At 40.2% G+C, this 19,367-nt stretch overlaps 1 protein-coding gene across 1 annotated transcript in view; it reads left to right on the forward strand.

Moving 5' to 3' along the window:
- The first annotated feature begins 3,123 nt into the window (after positions 1-3,123).
- tbl1xr1a (TBL1X/Y related 1a) overlaps positions 3,124-19,367 on the forward strand; it is a 42,478-nt gene continuing 26,234 nt past the window's right edge. The window contains exon 1 of the mRNA XM_058637491.1: positions 3,124-3,457. The gene's annotated coding sequence lies outside the window, so the exon portion shown is untranslated. The remainder of the gene's footprint in view (positions 3,458-19,367) is intronic.

Genomic DNA, 19,367 nt, shown 5'->3' on the forward strand with positions numbered 1-19,367 from the left:
GACATTTGACCTGGAATGTGTTTTTAGATCACATGTTAATGCCAGTAGTAAAACCATTAAAAAGGCCAATTCATTCATTCATTCATATATAATTCTTTATACTAAACACAAATGAAGGGAGAGGACTTGCTCTGTGTTAACTGTTGACAGATCCCACCTGAGTTGTAAACACTGGACCATTTTTATTCCACTAACCCTTTAAAAAACCTGATCATTACAAATGTTCCTCGGTCTAATACAGACATGGTTTTCATGTACAAAGCCATGAAAACATTCTCACCTTGTGAGGCAAAGCTCAGCACATGATCTCATCCCTGTTAAACAGTTGATATAGGGAATACTTTTCAAATGACATCACTACTGTTTGCTTCTTAACTGAGCTCACTTTGATTTATGCATGAGCACAAACTGAATGTGAGCTTATTTAAGACCATTTATACTCCATTTTATCTCTGTCACTAACCTACATGTATGTTTACTATTTATTGTCTTTACTGTCTTTGCTGCTGTGACACTGTAAACTATTTTCTCTTTATGCAATACTTCCTCTGGAGGGCATTACCAAATACCAAATTACAGGCATCAACGTGGCAACTTGTAAAATGTGTAGTTGTCGACACACAACATTTCCCGTTGCTTTGTTATGACTTGGCGATCTTTGATTCATCACCACTTCCATCTCTGACACCCCAGTACCCTCCTTGTTTCCTCCTCCGGATGTTTGTCCACGTTATCTCTTCGAAACGTTCCATTTTCAGAATTTTCCGTGTACAGGCTCTTCTTTGTCGTTTCCCTTACTGTCCCCACCATTTCTGGTGGTATTGCTCTGTTAAGTACGGACGCGAGGCTCCGCCTGTCTCTGTGTTTTGTATAAATGAGCCTTTAGAGAAATGATTTCAGAACCTTGCTGTCAGCTCTTTGTCTAAAGTTCGTAAGTTCATGTTATTTTCTGCTGCACGACATTCTTTGGACTCTTCCAAAGTCCAAGGCTACGACACTATTGAAGACATATTTCTTCATGATAAACAGTAGTCGTGGAGCAGTGGTGTTGTGTTTGCTGCAGCATGAACAGAGCAGAGCTGATGCATATACTACATGCTGTGTTGTGGTTTCCCCGGAAAGTCATTACGCTGACAGTGGCGTGCTGCACCCTGAGGTCTTTCACTTCTATATCACTGTTCTTCCTCTTCATTCATGGCCCACAAAGGCAGCAGCGTGACTTTAACTTGACTTCTTTCTCCTCAAAACATTGTCGTCTTAAAGGAATTCATTTGAGAACAATGTAAAAATCATTGCCCCCATCACATTTCTAAGGGCCGTCTTGTAGTACAAACCTCCCCAGGCGTGTGAAAATGCCGGCCGGGGTGACTCACTGATGTCACCCCCTGAATAAAAGTCATTACCCATCCTCCACTTTCCTGTTACAGCCACGCTTAAGCTCACACTATACTCCACCTCAGGGCTTTCCATCCGTCTGTCTGTCTGTCTGTCTGTCTGTCTTTCAGCAGAGCCTGAGCTGCAGTGTGTGTGTGTGTGTGTGTTGATGAGCATATGCTTTGGGTTAATGCAAACAGCCACGCATGAGTAGTTTCCTATTGTATTTCATGGTTTACATGTGCAGACATCGAGACAAGCCTCCTGCCTCCTCCAACCGACGGCTGGAGTACAATCCACACGGACTTCTAACGGGATGGAGCGACACAGATTCAGGGCGATTTTAAGTGACTTGGTTGTGACCGACACATTTCCAGTGTCACACCTAATTATGAACATTGGGAATGATGAACAGACTATATTCCTTTTTCCTGCCTCGTCTGACATCTCCCACGACTGGACGCCGAGCAAGTCCCCTGAACAAGACACGGCATGAATCAGTGCCACTGTGATTGATAATCTGACGCGGTGACCATCGTGACAAAAGACAAAACTATTGTGTAGACATGTCAACACTGTTGTCACACTGCTTTATGACTACATTTAAATGTGCACTTTGGTCTAAATGAAGAGACTGGAATGACTTCATTACTACGACGGTTTGTATTTTTATAGGATTTTCCCGTCGTGTGAATCCAATCTCATTGGAGCGAATTAAACTTCCTTTTCCAATTACAAATGGTATGAATGAAATTTTACAGGGCACAGAGTTCAGAGCTGGTTTAACACGCTGTGACTGACAGATGATGAACGGCAAAACTAAATTGCAATCCAGCTCAATATAACTTGGCCAAAACTTTTCTTTTTCTTTTTCCTGTTTTAGCAATTATTTGGTCACAGCTCACTTCATGTAGGCAAAGACTTTTTACGTTCACTGTAAATCACACAAGTGGTTGTTGTCATTTTTAATGATTGCCATTGTGGTTTTGGGGTTTCCCTAAACTTGCACTGATAAATCAGAAGACTCTGGGCTCATCGGGTTTATAGACGACACCATGGGCTAATGGGAGCCCGACCAAAAATACCTGTGGTGTTGGTTTTTGATTTATAATTCGGCATCAGCCAAAACACTCATACAGTCTATAGATCAAATGGTCCAGCTGCTTCAGTAAGGGTGGAGTTACAGTGCTGATGGTTTTGAAGCGGACAGAGGTGGGACTATGACATCATCACTTTCCCAAAGTCTACATGAAAACGCAAAACTGTTTTAAAGCAGTTTCCAAACAAAACGCTGTTAAAATGTTAGAATTATAGATAGAATTTAGAAGATTGACCTATACTTGTTTTTGTGTGGAAATGTTTGTCTGGACGCAGAGTTTTTATCCAAAATGAAGTAAAGACGCATGTTTTATATGCAAATGCTAAAGTGTGTTTCCCGCATAAATAAATTCTTCCTATTTTGCTTTAACTTCCTGTAGCGAGTTGTAAACCAACAAAAAAGCTCTAACTCGGTCAAAACAAAGGGTTTTAAAAAGGCTCAAATGAGCATGAAATATGAAATGATATATAATATATGTAATATCGAAGTTGTGTTTGTTGTGTTTGTTGTGTCTGTTGTGTTTGTTGCGTTTGCCTGAACCTCGGTGCTCTCCGTTCTTCTCCACACTGCGACACCCATTTTGATGTTTGTGTGAGCGGCGCGTGCTTCCTGCAGAGAGAAGCTCGGGCCCGGGCTCATTTTCGCCTGGCGGGTCTGCTGCTGTGTTTCAGTCTGAAGCCGTTGGCTGCTACTGAACCGTTTGGCTCTTTTCTCTGCTAGCGAGCAAACCCACGATCCAGACCCAACTGTCCATCCAGCTCGTTTTTAAGGGGATTTATCGCCACATATGCCCGCGAATCCGACACGCGGCGGTCATTGGGGACTCCCAGCAGCGGGTGGCCGGGTCTGAGGGCCGTTATAACGCGTTTTCGAGCTTTAATCAGAGCTAGAAAACAGCGGTGGTGGTGGAGGAGGAGATTCCATATTAGGAGCACAGAGGAGAAGGCACCCCCCCCCCCCCCCTTGTGTGATTTGGAGCTTGTGGTGAGTGTTTATCGTCTTTTTACCTTATTATTGCCGTTATAAATTGCACGTACATGTGGAGGGATACCGTGGGGCTATGAATACGAGGTTTGAGCGGGTTATTGCGCCGTTGACCACCTTTATTTTCATATTTTCTGCCGCGGGTGTGGGGGATGGGCAGCAGCAGCCGTCGGCGCGTGAGTAGGTGCGCGCGGTTGCGTACGCGTGCGTGCGTTTGAACGCGGGATAGAAGTGGCGCGTGCGTGCGTGGTTTGTGTTTGTGATCGCGCCCATCCTGCCACTAGTGTTAGCGTTCAATTAAAACTACTCATTTACCAATTGTTACGTGAACGCAGTCATTCCAAACTCAATTATGTTTAATAAACACAGTGGAATTTAATTCAATTTAACTTTTATTTACTTTAGGACACTTTTAAATTATAATTCCTACTACAACTTTAATTCATTTTTTTGTAGTTTTGTGATATGCTCACAACAACATTATTGGAAAAACCTAATATTATGTAAACAAAGATGATTTTTGTCCTGTAGTTACAGTGACCAGTCTGTGGACCAGTCTTAATTAGTGAGTGAACGTGTGTGTGTGTTGTGCTGCTGATGTGATATTAAAAGTGCACTCTTTACTGTCTTATTACTTTTATCACATGTGTGTCAGTCTTATTCAAGGCTTTACTAGAGTGCTCCTGCTGCAGCTGGTTGCTCCAAAGACATTGGTGGTGTGGGGGAGGGGTCCCCCCCCCCCCACACACACACACACACACACACACACACAGAGAGAGAGAGTAGGGCCACTTGCCAACCTTGTGAAGCTCAACTCAATGACATGATGTACCAGTCCCTGATAAGCCTTTAGTATTAGAACAGGGAAGGAATACGTTGGTAGTTCCAAAACTCACATGCTGATTATTTGCTTAAAACATTCATTAAATTTAAGCAACTACACATTGTTGTATCCTGTTGCCCACATGTTGGCTCTGCAGCTCATATTTAAAGTGGGTTATATCAATGATAAGGAGGCATTTTGATCAGATAAATTTCAGGTCTGAGGTATGGAGTAAAAATATAGGTGCCTGCATAAGAATTTTGTGGTTGGACGACCTTTCATGACTGGAAAATGAAATTAGTGTTGCTTTTTAAAGAAATCACTTCCTGCACCCAAAGTCTATAGAGAAAGTCTGTGATGTTTCCTCCACTGCAGACAGGAGGTGGAGGTTTGGATCCACTGCTGCTTCTTCCATGAAGTTCAAAAGTGTTATTTTGGGACTTTGGAATTTCACATCCTTTGTTCGGATAATCCTTAGTGACACAAACTTTCCAGAAGAGACAGCATCAGGTTCCATGTACCCACAAGCTTAAAATGATTGATTTTCTGTATAGATGTTGCGAGAGAGCGATCTGTCAGTCACTGTTTTGTAGTAGAGCTCGACTTACACTGGACTTTCAAAGCATTTGTTCTTTTCCCAGATAACAGTCGTTTTTAACTTGAACACTGAAGCCCAACATCTGCTGCCTGTAGGTTGATTTAAGTTTCTCAGGAATTGTTGGCTTTAGTTTCCATCATTATTCAACTCCCTCTCGCTTGATTGGAAACAATGCTTTATCACCCAGTTTGTGACCGGTTGAACAAGGACAAAATATCTTAGATATCATGTTTTCCCCCGTTGGATCATATGATGGGACCATTTAATCAGCTTTTTGGGAATAGAATCTTTGACTACCGTGCAGGTATTTCCTTCCCCACAGGTCTGCCTTTGTGGTGTGTTACAGTACAACCTTTCACAGACACTGTGAGCCAACGAATGCTGAAGTGTTTCGTGCTTGTATGTCGATGTTGGCTTGGGGACGACTGACAAACACAGAAAACGGGTTTTCATTTGTATCGTGGACATGGACACACGTCATGTGTGTGTCTGTAAGTAATGACACAGCTATTGAGAAATTCTTGGCAGATTTGCGTACTTATGTTTGGAGAAGATCGGGCGACTTTTGTGTCCCCAGTTAGGACGTAGGTGCTTTTCCTCAAGGCTGTTGTTGTGTTGCATCATCAATAAACACACAAACAAAGGTGTAAGATACAAAGTGACCATTCTTATTTATTGTTTTGGACATTGAATAATGCACTTCCTCTGTAAAAATCAGTCCCGGTGTCCAATACAATATTATAATGATACATATATGGTTGTAGTAGTTTTTCTATCACCATTACACTGTGTAATCAGTGGTAACATCATAATCCCAAATTCAAGCCACGGGCACAAAGGAAAAATACATTGTAGTCTTTCACAGGATCACATTGACCAAACATTACCTTTAGTTACAGACAGACATTGTTTTTTTAGAATTATTTTAGCCTCAGATAAACATCAGCATCTATATTGATAAATACAGATGTGGAAAGGGAACTTGGCTTGTGACCAGTTTGAATCCCGACGGGTCAAGGGCCTGTAGTGCCTCTGAGCAGGGTACACAACCCCCATTGATCACTCACATCGCTCATTGCCCACTGCTCCTAATTCTAGGAAGGTTCCCAGAAAAGGACGGATTAAATGCAGAGATTAATAAAGTACAAAAAAAAGAGCTAAAATAACCATAAAGATACCGATGGTCAATAGTCTGTATATCAGCCAATTTACTGCTGATGAATCTGTTCATCTCTAGTCACAACTGGTTAGATTTGTTTTTATTAGCTCTTAAAAATGATGAAGGAGAATGGCCTGATCATTTGGATTGTAGAATATAGTGGAACACTAGCCTGTAACAGAAGCAGACCAGCGTTTACTGTATTCCAGATGCTGCTTTACTACTGAAATGTAATTCACCGAGTCCGGAGGGAAAACCGTTCCCTGGATGTTTCCTCTCTTGCTTTTTTCTTTTGTGCCGCTGTAATCACAAGCCCTGACTTTAGCTAGTTGCATATTAGTTAACTGCTCTGAGATGGTTGTTTGTGTCACAAATGGTTACCTTTTAAGCTCTAATCAGGATTCTACTCTGCAGGTAGGAATAAAATAACCGTAAACATTGAACTGTTTATTTTACACCAAAATCTCAGTTTAATCTCTGATCCAGATTTTCTGGGTGGATTTCCTTTTTCCCCCCTCGTCTAATAAAATACAACAGTTGAATTAACAAAGGAAGAACCTTTATACCTGCTGTGACATGAGTATGCAAATGTTTGTGTTAATGTATGTACACAAGAGATTAAATTACCTCTGCAGTTGGGCATATCGGCAAAACGTCTACCATCATGTGATCCTTCTGTCTTGTAACATGTGATTGGCTGTTAATCATATAGAATTTAGATGTTCAGTTCATTTGGAAATAAGAAAGTGTAAAATGATTTGCTATTGTCAGGCATGGCTGTTCTTAGTGTCGTTCAATGCTTTTTGTTCCACTGGCTGAGTAACCGCAGCAGTAGGTTTTTATGCGTTCCAGCGCTGATAAGCAGTTACTTAATATTTGAAGTCTAGACGATAATGTGCCACCTTTTAAACATCTAAATCTAAAATTGTTAATTCATTGCTGAGCAAAAATATTACCATTAAAACATTGTCACTTGTTGCCATGGTGCTTTTTATCTGCTGTGTCTTACATTTCCCCTTCAGATGCATCACTTTCTAATGTGTTGTTGTCTGACGTTAAATGTGACTTAAAAATACTGTTCTGTTTTACTCTCTTATGTTGTGCAAAAGAGATGCAGCCATGTATCCAAAGTTCCATTCAACTGAAAGATTTGAGCTTTTCAGAGCCCACAGAATAACATTTAAAGCATCACTTTAGTTTCATGTTGACGGTGTCAGAGAAGTGGTTGTTTACTTTTGCTGTCATTATGCTCTTGTCACTCTGTGCTGTGAAATGAAATCCCAACAGTTTTTTCAGATTAACTGAAGAAATGTGCTTTGAATGGCGGTGTATGTTTTAGTTTCCTACTCTGATCCATGGAAATGCGATTAGAGTAAAGCAGAGAGCTTGGTGGTGACCATCCTCACACTTCCCGACTGAACTGCAAAGCAAGGTTTCCATTAATGAACGTCATGAACCTGAACACAGTGCAGTGACAAAATTCTCTTTATAGTTACTTGTTTCTTAAAAGCTTCACATAGCAATTTCAGCAGAGGAGGAGGCTGAGATTGACCAGAGGACTGAGTGTATATAGTACAACATAATGTAAACACTGCTGTACATCCAGTATATACTGGATTTTCCTCATTTGTTCTTGCTTTTCCAGAGCAAACAAAAAAGCACACGCAACACTAGAACATGGTTAGTTGCAGAGCAGGCAGCTGAGTCATGTTATCTACATAAGACACATTGATTAGTTGGCCTTATTAAATCACAGAGGCAGAGTGGTGGAGTAGTACAGTTATGTAACTAGAGCACATCACAGGGATGTGAATTGAAATGGAGGAAGACAAAATAGACAAAGAAATGCAGTGAGTGAAAATGTCTTCCTTAGTTAGGTAATGGCCTGACATGCAATGGAGAGATGCACAGATATGGAACAGCCTCAGATCTTGTACACATGCAGAAAATGAATGAACGTCATTCTTTATAATAAATAAAAAATCCTGTCCTCTACGTAAAGTACACATTGTGTCAACCATAAGCTCTTTCTTTTCCAAACAGTTCAGTGAATGGTAGCTCTTTATTCACAGTGTAATCGGCTGCATTGGATTTTATTGCCGTCTCAGCTTCCTCTGCAAGCGAATATTAAATTCCTGTCTTTGAAGAGCTGCTGGCGGCGGCGCTGAAATTCCATAAGTGCACAGTTTATGTTTCATGGTGCTGCTGTTGTGCTTTACAAGTCAGCAAACTTAGTTTTCCCTGCAAATTGTGGGACACACCCAGAGCAGTGTGGACAGTACATGTTTCCCACGATGCTCCCTGACTGACAACCAGCCATACTGTAATAAAGACATATGAAATGTCCATTTGCTATTGATGTTGTGTCAACGTGGAGTGGTGTGTTAAGCTCATTTTGCACTTCCTCTCACTGCAACGGCACTGTTGGGAGAATTTATTTTTGTCTCACAGGCAAAGAATGCAAGAAAGGAAACGACACGATGCTGCACATCTTAAAGATAGGTTATGTTATTATTTAAATTATGATGAATTATAGTTGGAAATAACTGATGATGAAGGGCCACCGAACGTTGGTCAATTAATGGGAAACAGTGGACACACTTAAAAATACAGCAAAGCTTGGGGCTGCTCTGGACATGGTTTGCCGGTATCCTCTCGCAGCAGCAGGAGAATGTCCGGAATATTCAGGTCAGGGATTTAACTTGGGTCGATCTTGCAGGTGGCAGAACACTCATTTACTGCAAAATACACATGGGCTCACTCGGATGTTATCCATAAAATCGACTTGGGACCTGGCAGGAGAAGGTCCAGGAAATATTACTCTCAATTTCAGTCTACAATTGCATGCATGTATACGTGATGACACATTAAGTTCAAGTAGCAGCAGTTTCTCACCAGGAGTTTGCCCACTTTTTTTTTTAAAGTCCACTATAATTGGTCATTTGGTATGAATTTATTACTAGATGGATACAGTTTTACAGTGTGACATTCCTACTGGAAATATGTTAAATTTTGTGAAGAGGTGGCACCTCGGAGACATCACCAATGCACCGACTCGCTCACTTTGCAATCTCCAGACAGAGATTGGCTTTAGTGGAAGTCATAGAGATGATACATAAAAGACTGATTTTTACGTTATGATTGAAGCTGCTTATTTACTGAATGAGGCCGTTTCACGTGGTGCTAAACTGCATTCTGAGTCCATTACTTCCCTTGGCTTGAGGCAGGCTTGAGTGTCTTTCCAATTCTTCAAATGGTAGTGCGAGCACCAACCAAATAATAGTTATGCAAATATTCTAGCACAGGTGTTTGCCAATTTAAGCAGGTTTATGCATTTAAGCTCAAACAGAACTCTGTCCAAGGCCGTTCGCTTATTTGCTGGTGACACCACAACACCATCACGTTAGTAATAATAGCTGCTCGTGCTATGAAGTCGGCCATGATAGATGCTCCTCTGCTAACTTTTCAAAGTTGCCCTTTAGAGCCTGGTGTGACACATACATGTGAGTGCAGTGCTACCTTCTTACACACTGGTGTTTAGAAAGGTTCAGGTTTGCAGTGCTGGTGTGAAAGTTGCCTCTGGCTGTGGACCCAGTCCCCGTAGTGTAATATAATACTGTATATTGTGATGGTGCAGTCTGAGGGGAAGGTGTGGTTGAAGATTCTCCCGACTCACAGAGACACCATGAACAATAACAACCACAAGGTACAACCTGAGAAATGATCAGAGTTAAATCACAACCTGCCCCATTCACCCAAGCTACAACAGTAATTATGCCCTTCATTATAACAATATGAGTTCATTACGTTTGAACAAGGTGAACATTTTAAGTGTTACTTTGAGCTCTGAGGCAATTTTCTTTTGTTATCATATTCCCATCTTTAACAAAAGACTTTCTTTTCCCGAGGTTTTTCACTGCCTGATGATTCTTCAGACATAAACTTAGGTTCATGTGAGTCTTATTTATTAGCTGGAAATCCTTTTAAATTAAGATGCTGATAGGGTTCATATCTATATTTGTGGGTGGTTGTTGATGTACCACGCCTCCTGCACTAATGCTAGTGTTGAATAATAAGAACGTTAATAAGTTGCGTGGGAGTCGCTTCTTATGGCGCTTTTCCACTACATGGTACAGCATGGCTTAACTCTATACAGTTTAGTTGGTTTTCCATTACAATATAGTACCTCCTCAACGTGGGCAGAGTCATCACAGCATGGCTGCATGAAACTGCCGTGACTTTGTTTTATACAGGATACACACAAACTAGTGACATGTGACTTGCAAAGCAGTTATTTCTGATGTACTGAATCATTAGACTCAGCTAATTAAAAGGATTTGTTCACTTCTTCCTGAATGACCGGAGCACAGACTCCGTCTGACACAGTCACCAAACTGAAATACAGCGTCAGGGGTTGTGATGCAGCAGTGCTGTCGCTAAACACACCAGACTCCTCTGTTAATGTTGAGATTTTAGACATGTCTTTGCTAAATGTTGGAGGTTAACACACGTTTTCAGGATTGTTAAGGCTTTTTAATTGATCTACAGTGCGACATTGTTTGGTTTGATTCTTGTGTCGGACATCTTGCTCATGCCTCTTCCTGTGACAGCCAATCTGTGGCTGGCAGTGTTAACAATGTCATACATACTGTAGTATCAGCTCAGCTCGCTTGTACCTCACCAGAGCAGGTACCAAAAAAAGCAAAAATAAAAGGGTTCAAAAAAAGTCATGCCGTGCCAGTACCATGTAGTAGAAAAGCGCCATTTGTGTTCACATTATATTTTTACAGTAGTCCATCATGTTAATGGCAGCATTAGATCACTTTCATATTTGAGTAAATCAAGTGTGGTAACTGAAATAACCAAAATCAAATTGGTGTTCAATCAAAAATCTAATCTAATTTTGCATTTTGTCACATTTGAAGTAATTTGTTAAATTGCTAGAGATAGTGGGCTCCAGTTTTTGTTATTACCATAAGTGGATAACTGAGCCATTATTGTGGCAAACATGTTATTTAAATGGAGCCGGTGCAGTGGTTAGTGCTGCTTTTTGTCTACTAGTTTTTCTGTTTGTGCTTTTGGTCATGTATTTTGGTCTGGTAGAGTCAGACCGTTGTATAAGTGAGCAGATTTGTTATGTTCTGCAGACTAGTGCAGCCACACAGATACTTAAAGTATAATGTTTCAAATTGTTCTGGTTCAGCCGATGTCTAGCTTTTACTGAGAGAGAATGGTCTGTGTCATGAAATGTGGGAGAGAAATTTTGCAAACAAAATTCAGCTGATGCAGAAGACTGAGCTAGCGACATGTGCTACAGGGAGCATGTGCGGTTGGTTTGTGTGGACTCAAACTGGAGCTGTTTCAGATTCTATGCAGAAGACCCCTGGTCACATGACACAATGAACGTCACACTGACGTAAGGGGAAACAGAATGTTGTTGACCGACCTGATCCTCATTGGTCACAAATATCGTACATTGATGATGAGATTTCATTTGTGTTGTCCAAACCTGACTGAGGTTCAATTACTAACTAACCAAACCCGCCCTGAAACCAGTAGACACTTTGGTCTTTGTGTTTAAACCAGATCTGAGTTTGACATAGTCATGATTTCTATCGCTGGGGGCCGTTGACTGGCAATAGGTGCAGTGGCTTTCAAAATGCTAGGGATAAATAATGTGTGAGGGGCATTTTTGCCTGTAAAACTGGGCTGTGTGCACAGGCAGTGATCAAATGTAATTTGACGTCAAGGTCCTGCTTGTGCTTTATTTTTTGCTTGGAAAGAAGGGAAACCCCATTAAAAGCAGAGGTTTTTGTTGGTAATGTCCACCTGTTGCTTAATTTGATTGGCTACCTGTGCCAAGTCTGACATTTAAGAGCTATATTACTCCTCACCTTGTGCTGAAAAGATGATATAATTGTATCTTTACTGTACTGCATGGAAAACACATCACATCAATAGTATTGTTGGATGTGTTCTTTCTGTGATTGGCGTATTAGCCAGGCTAATATAACCTGAGATTGCATTGATCAAAATACAACAAATAGCTGAAGTGTTGTGTTCAGGCTTTGTCATGCAAATAAATGTCATATGAGTGAACAGGATGTGGCTAACAGGATGTGGCTATCATGTTTATTATAGCAACATAGCCCTGTCATTGTTACTGAACCTGACCTAGCTTGACAAGCTCAGGTCAGATATTCAGCCTTTATTCCAGACTCCATTCTGCTGGTGTTGTTTCAGTGTCTGAGTCACGTCACTGTCCCAGTGCTGGTAATATTACATGAGAAGAAACATCAAAGAAGACGTCCTCGACTATCTGTTGACAAAATTGTAATTCATGTGCTACTGCGATTCTTCGGCATAGATAATAACAACTAAAAGAAACATTTAAATAATGATTTGAATACTGTATTCCAGGGCAGATTAAGCTTTGAATTGTTCGTATCAGCTCTGTTAAGTACATAACATTTGCTTTGAAGTAGATTTTTCTCTGCAGATGATGGAATAAAAATACCTCTTGGATCTCAGTGTCCTTCTCCTGAGACAGATCATCAATGGCATTCGCTTTGAATCTTTTCATGGAAGAGTAAAATGATGATCTGAAAACTATGATCATGCCGTCCTGATGTGTAACATTATTATCAAGACTTGATTTTGCCTGATAAAAAACACAGTAATTCCCCATAATGAAATGAACAGTTTTCTACAAACTAATCAATGTACGGTTTGGTTTGGTGCAGCACAGCACGGTTTGGAATGATAAAGCCCTGGGTCAGGCTTGTGTTATGACTGAGAACATTACCTTTACTTGGTAGGCGGGGTATGGACTGTGCCTGATGACCACATAGCGTGATGTTGTACAGGTGTGACACGCAAAAAACAACATGTAGCATACTGGACTGTTTCTCTCAGTGGAAACACAGTGGAAATGGTACGTTTCCATGTACAGTTATGTTAAGTTATGGTTGTAGCTGTGATTGTGTCACCAGTTAATTGGGCTCTGCAGGACAGTACTTGTCCCAGTGCACTACTGTGTGGTGTATTTATTGAATGTTGTACTAGGTGTTTTGTGGTGGACCCATCGTGTCACAGACTTAAACAACGCTAGCTGGTGGCTAATTGGTACCACGTTGAATGCCGTCTACCATCACCTAGGCCAGTTTTAAGTCCAGTTAAATGTATACATTATATGCAACAGTAATTCAACTCCCAACTGCGTTATCTGGGTGTTAGTCCAACTTTAAATTTGATTAAGTACAATTTCAGTGGGGCTAACATTGTTACACATATTTAAAAAATCTGGTTTCAGTCAGAGATGAGATGATACTCCGTATCTGTCCAATACTGGTCAAAATCACTGGATTGGAAATTGAAAAGATAGAAACAAAATATTTTATAGTATCCAAAAATCCTGTTAACTGTGTAAATGTAAATAGAAGGTCATAAAGGGTCATGTCAGCCCGCTTTTCTCTTCCCAGTGAGAGAATAATATATTACAGACAGTTGGAGAAATGTGTCTTTTAAATGGCTTTAGCACTAATGTGTTGTTAATAGCTGCATATTTTTAAATGTCCTAAAAAAAGCTTATCGGATTGATCGGTATCAGTAGATGTTTGTGATGTCGTTATTGGACACAAAAAAAAGCTTATCTTGTTGTCCCTAGTTTTAGTTGCACTAACAGTAGTTAGAATGTTTGTGGGTTAAGTCTTAGTTTATTTCCAGGAAGAAATCAAACACATTTCTCACAGATCCCTCTCACTCTCTTTCTCGTGTGTGTGTGTGTGTGTGTGTGTGTGTGTGTGTGATGACCTCAGGAGTCAAGTTCAATGCAACAGAATGCCTCTGGGCCTGGTGGCCCCTCCCCCTCATTACCCACAAGGCTTTGAAGTGTGCAGGCCTGCAGCTCATCTTTCCCTCCACTGCAGAGGGAGGTTATTTGCTTCCTGTAGCTTTTCACTCAGTTCACCTGAGTCCATTCTATCACATATCACCTTTATTACAGGGGCTGGTGGTTACTTATTTACTGATCATTAAATAATGACTGATTACAATTATGATGACCTCCCTAAATGTATCTTATTAGTACAATGAGCATAAATAACTTACTGGTTTCAACTGAGATGAAGTTTTTTTTACGTGTTGAGTCCAATAAATCCTGTTTTTCCAGTGGTAATGACCCCACTAACATCTGACTTTTGTCCGGGAATCCATATTCACCCTCAGGTCCAAAGACTCTGCACTTGACACATGTTTTTATCGGCTCTGGCCCCAATCAGTAGGGATGATAACATAGCGTGAGCTCGAACGTGCTAATATCCAGTGTGACATAACAAAACGCACCGTTCCAGACTTTTGGTCATTTTATAGACCTGAAAACTGATCAGTTTGAAAACGGTGCTTCTGTTTTGGTCTGGATGTGCAGAAACACACCCACACACAGAGCAGCTCCATAGATCAACCCTGTTGTGGTGTGTCAAGAGTCCTTTATTTACTCCCTCCGTCTTTCCTCTCCAGTATCTCCTCCTTCAGTGTGATTGTGTAACAGTGGCTGCAAGGCGTTTATGTCAGTCACCTTAACAGTTGTGTTTGACTTAACCCACATGAGACTTACAGGGAGCGCTGTTAGCCTAAACCAGCCAAAAATCTGAGGTCCACCCAAACCTTACATCACGGCTCACGTCAACGGGTAAAACACATGAAACCAGGATCAATAATTCCCATATAAAATATAAAATCCCACATATATATTATTGTTTTCATAAAAATTCTGTGCAGATTAATAATCAGTCCATTTCACTTTATTTCAGAATCTGCATGTCTTTTAACACATGCATGTGGTTATTACAGCTGGGCTCCATGTAATATTTGAAAGGTTTAGCTTTCAAATATTATTATATTATTATATTATAGTGCTCACTCTCAAACAGCTCTTTCCCATTATATACAGTTCTAGCACTAGTCTACTCGGTTTGGTATCGGATGCATCTTTTTCCTTTACTCCAGAGTACCTCCTCAATGGGGAGGGGTCATCATAGCATGGCTGCACCAAACTGCTATGATGTCTATATGTGGCACAAACACACAACTGGTGACGGGTACTTGCAGACTTCTTAGTCTGCAAGTACTGAAGTTATCAGTCTTTCTAACTGATCTACAGTTCGCCATTGTTCAGTTTGATTCTTGTGTCAGACTTCCCGCTCAAGACTCTTTCATCTATCGACGTCACATTTTATTATCCCCTCAGCTGGCTTAGAACCTCGCCAGAGCAGGTACCAGGTACTATCCCTAATGGAAAAGCAAAAAAATAAATAAATGAGTCGAGGCGATCTTAGTAGTGATAGAACTGTATAATGGAAATGTGCTAAAAGTGATTAATTATTCATCAATATAAATAACAATTTGAAAAATAAAATGAACAAATGAACATTGGGTGCAATTACTGCATGCTGACTGGCTGACACTGACTGGATACTTGCACATTAAATGCACACTAGAAGACTGACACTGGCTAAGCTAACCGCTAGGCTAGAACAGATCCGTGTAACACAGTGTGTCAGTGGGAGTGTTGCCAAAGGACCACGGGGGTATTTATTAAAACAAAATGGAGCAACGTATTTCACTCGAAACCAATGAAAGAAACAAATCTAAATCCTTTGGGATGAAAATAGTAACAGAGTTTGTGGCGAGCTTCATGTTTGAAGATTCGTCGACACTTGAATTATTTGTTTGAGAGGAAGCAGGATGAAGCAAGATGCTTATAACATCCTGTCCCTTCATTAGCAATGAGTGATTCAATTACATTCAGCTAAATGCAAATTAAATGAATAAAACAAAACAAAATAAGCCATTTTATAATCACTAACAGGCGCTCACGAGGGTGATCATCGAATCACCATTTCACTGCTAATCACCGTCATCACGTCAACATTTCATTTCAAATCTGCATGTACCTGCAAATATAAGAAATTACAGCAGGGTTTTTTTTACACTGAGATTGTTGCATATGAATGTTGGCGATTTGTTTTTTTAAGAACACGGTCTCTGACCTTCGCTTCTTTAATGTGGATTATGTTTAATTTCTATTTCCAGTTTCCAGCATTTCCAGTATTCTCCGCTGTTTTAAATTTAAAGGTTTGGGAAACATTTTTTTGCAATTTTCTCACATATTATGGAACACACAACAAATCAATGAATATAGAAAATAACCATCAAATTGATCAATAGTGACACAAATGGTTAGTTTTGACCCTATATGAATATATATATATGATCAGTGCTACAGACTGAGAACAAGATAGAGAAATACACAGCAGGTAGAACACCAAAGTGTATGTTGCACTGATGTTCTCATTCATTTCTGCAGATGTTTGAGAGCTCCTTCAAAGAGCAGACCATTTTCTATCCTATCTGTCCGTGCAGTCTGATTCCCTGTCACAAGCACAAGTGCCACGTCTTATAGCACATGCTACTCTCTTTGCTTACTGGCTGATTGGGAACACCCCAACACAGCTGGTGTCTCTGCGCAGAAAGAAAAGACAAAGGGACAGTGGACACACTGCAGCGGAACTGTGGGTGAACATGTGATCCTTTGGTGTGAGATTCAGTGGACGACTGACTGCAGACTCTTTGTTTCATTGCAAATCTGACTTTGACAGCAGAGTGTGATTGTGGACATGATACAGAACCAGAGAATATGAGTCGCTGTGATGCTAACCCCTGGTTTGGCCCTCCATGTGCCGTCTTTGCTGAAACGTTAAGTTCGGATACTTGTTGTTCTGACTCAGTGTCAGTGTCAGTTGTGAATGTTATGCAGTGACATCTGGTGGTGATTTGAATCATTGTGTCTTTAAGGAGATCATGCACATGCAGACCACCAGAGTTATGTGTCTATCCTTGAGTAGATCCATCAGTGAGTATGGTCACTCATAGTTGTTTAAGTTGTTAAAAACACGTGTAGATGTTCTACGACTGTTGTTGGAAGCTTTATTTTCAGTTAGGGTCAGGCTAACGCTAACCGCTAGCATGGGTTTAGCTGGGCTAATTATATATAGAGTTAGCACAGACTGTTAAGCCTTATTTATGATTTACAGCCTGTTTTATTTAGCTCATTTGCTTATGTTCTTTGAGTGAAGAATATTGTGAATATGCTGTGTTTATTGTGCTTATGTTGATGTTGCACATATTTGACTGTAACATATTGCTTATTTTATACTGTATTGAAGTTTTACAAAAAAGAAAACAACCAGGATTTCAGTAAAGAAAACACTCAACTGAGTCTTATTGTTGATGTTCGCTACCTGTCTAACACTACCTGTCGAACACTACCTGTCTAACACTCAGCCAGGACAGAATACTTGTGCTTTAGCTGTTCGCTCTTGTGAATAAATCAATGGCCTGTTGAAATGCTAATAAAGGTGTTTAGTGAATAAAGAATAGGGTTCATAATAAATTCACAGGAGTATTACAGCAAACAAAACACAAGGCCCAGTGAACTAATGACCCTGATCTTGCTGAGAATATATGTGCATTTGGTGCAACTGTTGTTCCAACAAGCTTTGTCGCAGTTGACGTCAGAGGTGCTGCTCGTCTTAAGTAAACTGTGTTTGTGAAAGGGAGCCTTGTGCTCAGATTGGTGAGATTGCTTGTGCAGTGGAGGAAGCTCCATTGATATCTGCAGCTGTGACAATATGGCAACTGATCTGATGTTATCTGTGTGCACATGATGCCTCTGTTCCTGTTTGTCTGTTGCATTTTCTGCTTTTGCGGATAACTTCTCTTGACGCTAGTGAGAAACAGTTTGCATGTTCACTTTTGATTTTACTGCATGACACAATTTTAGTCATCTTTCTTTCATTTTTGGCTGTTTTTTAAAAAGAAAATTCAGATTGAGCTTAAATTGCTGTATTTGTCAATGGACTGGTTTGAAGGAGTAAGAGATTTATAAAGTGGCACAAACTTCAGTTCAATCTTTTCCACCTAGATTTTATGAGGTGATCCTTTTTTAAGTGGCTAATATATTTATTTATTATTTATAGTATTTAGTTTTCTTGAGCATGTTTGCATATTCCTGGCTGTTTCTCAGCAAAGGTTATTCACAGAGTATATTCACCTTTATGTAACACACCAACTATTTATACATACCTCCTACAACCCCGTTGTGTCCCATAAATAATAATATCAGTTTTAGTAGACCGCCACAGTCTAATTTGTGGCATAAGCTTCCAAATAAACAAAAAGAAAATTCAGTTCCTGTATCAACTGTGTGTGTGTGTGTGTGTGTGTGTGTGTGTGTGTGTGTGCGCAGTTTCAAATCGAATTTTTAATTTCGGGCATCTCAGATGTGTTCTTTACTTTGTCAACTAGAGTGTAGAACTCAAAATACTTCCACATGCTGCTTTTTGGACGCTTTTATGCCGTAATTGTTTGCTCAGGAGGTCGACGTAGCTTGCTCACATTGCAGAAAAAGAATTGAATCAATGTCTTTATTTTTCTGATTGGCTAAGAGGGCATTCAAGGTGACCGATTAATTAATTCTTTCATGTCAAAATGCACACCCTCTGCAAATGAATTTAGAAATGAATTAACTGGGTAATACATTGTCTTTTTTTTTTGACGCAGCAGTTCTTCAATTATAGCAGGAGAAGAACTGTCTGAGAGAAATATTTACGGCCATGGAGTTGGTAATGAGGGTCAATTTCTTTTATCAGCTGCTTAAATATGTTATTTTCGACCGTGCTTAATTGCATCATATCACTATGGACTGCTAGTGTGGTGCAGATATCATTTTAGCTTTAAAGAGAGGACCACCAGCATGTACTCTGGTCTTGGATTGTGTGTTCTCCAGGGGATGGCACTGCTACAGGTGTCTTCCTCTCCGTCTTCTCTGGGAACGGTGTCGAGGTTTTGGATTTTGTGTCATCATTTTCTCTTTTGACTCGCTCTCACTTCTGCCGTGTTGATGCACATGGCTGCAGGTAATGAAAACATAACCACATGTGAGACCAAAATTTGAGAAAGTGTAAGTCAATTTTACATTTGCTCGTGCATGTGCAACCAGTAAATTTGCCATTTTTTTCCATGGAGCTGATGGGTGACGGACTGCTGGACAAAGGGATTTATCACAATAATTCAAAAACTACATATGTACTGTAAAAACAATTATTTCCAACAATTCTAAACTTCAAGCACACAATCCATTTCATTTGATATTATGCTGTCCTCCACAAGAAGTCAGTGAATATAACTCAACTTTTAATAGATATTGTTCTTCTTCTCTTTCTTCTTTTGGCTACTCCCTTAAGGAGACACCACAGCAGATCATCTGCCG

The sequence above is a fragment of the Solea solea genome, chromosome 9 (assembly GCF_958295425.1).
Source record: "Solea solea chromosome 9, fSolSol10.1, whole genome shotgun sequence".
In the NCBI taxonomy this organism is placed as follows: Eukaryota; Metazoa; Chordata; class Actinopteri; order Pleuronectiformes; family Soleidae; genus Solea; species Solea solea.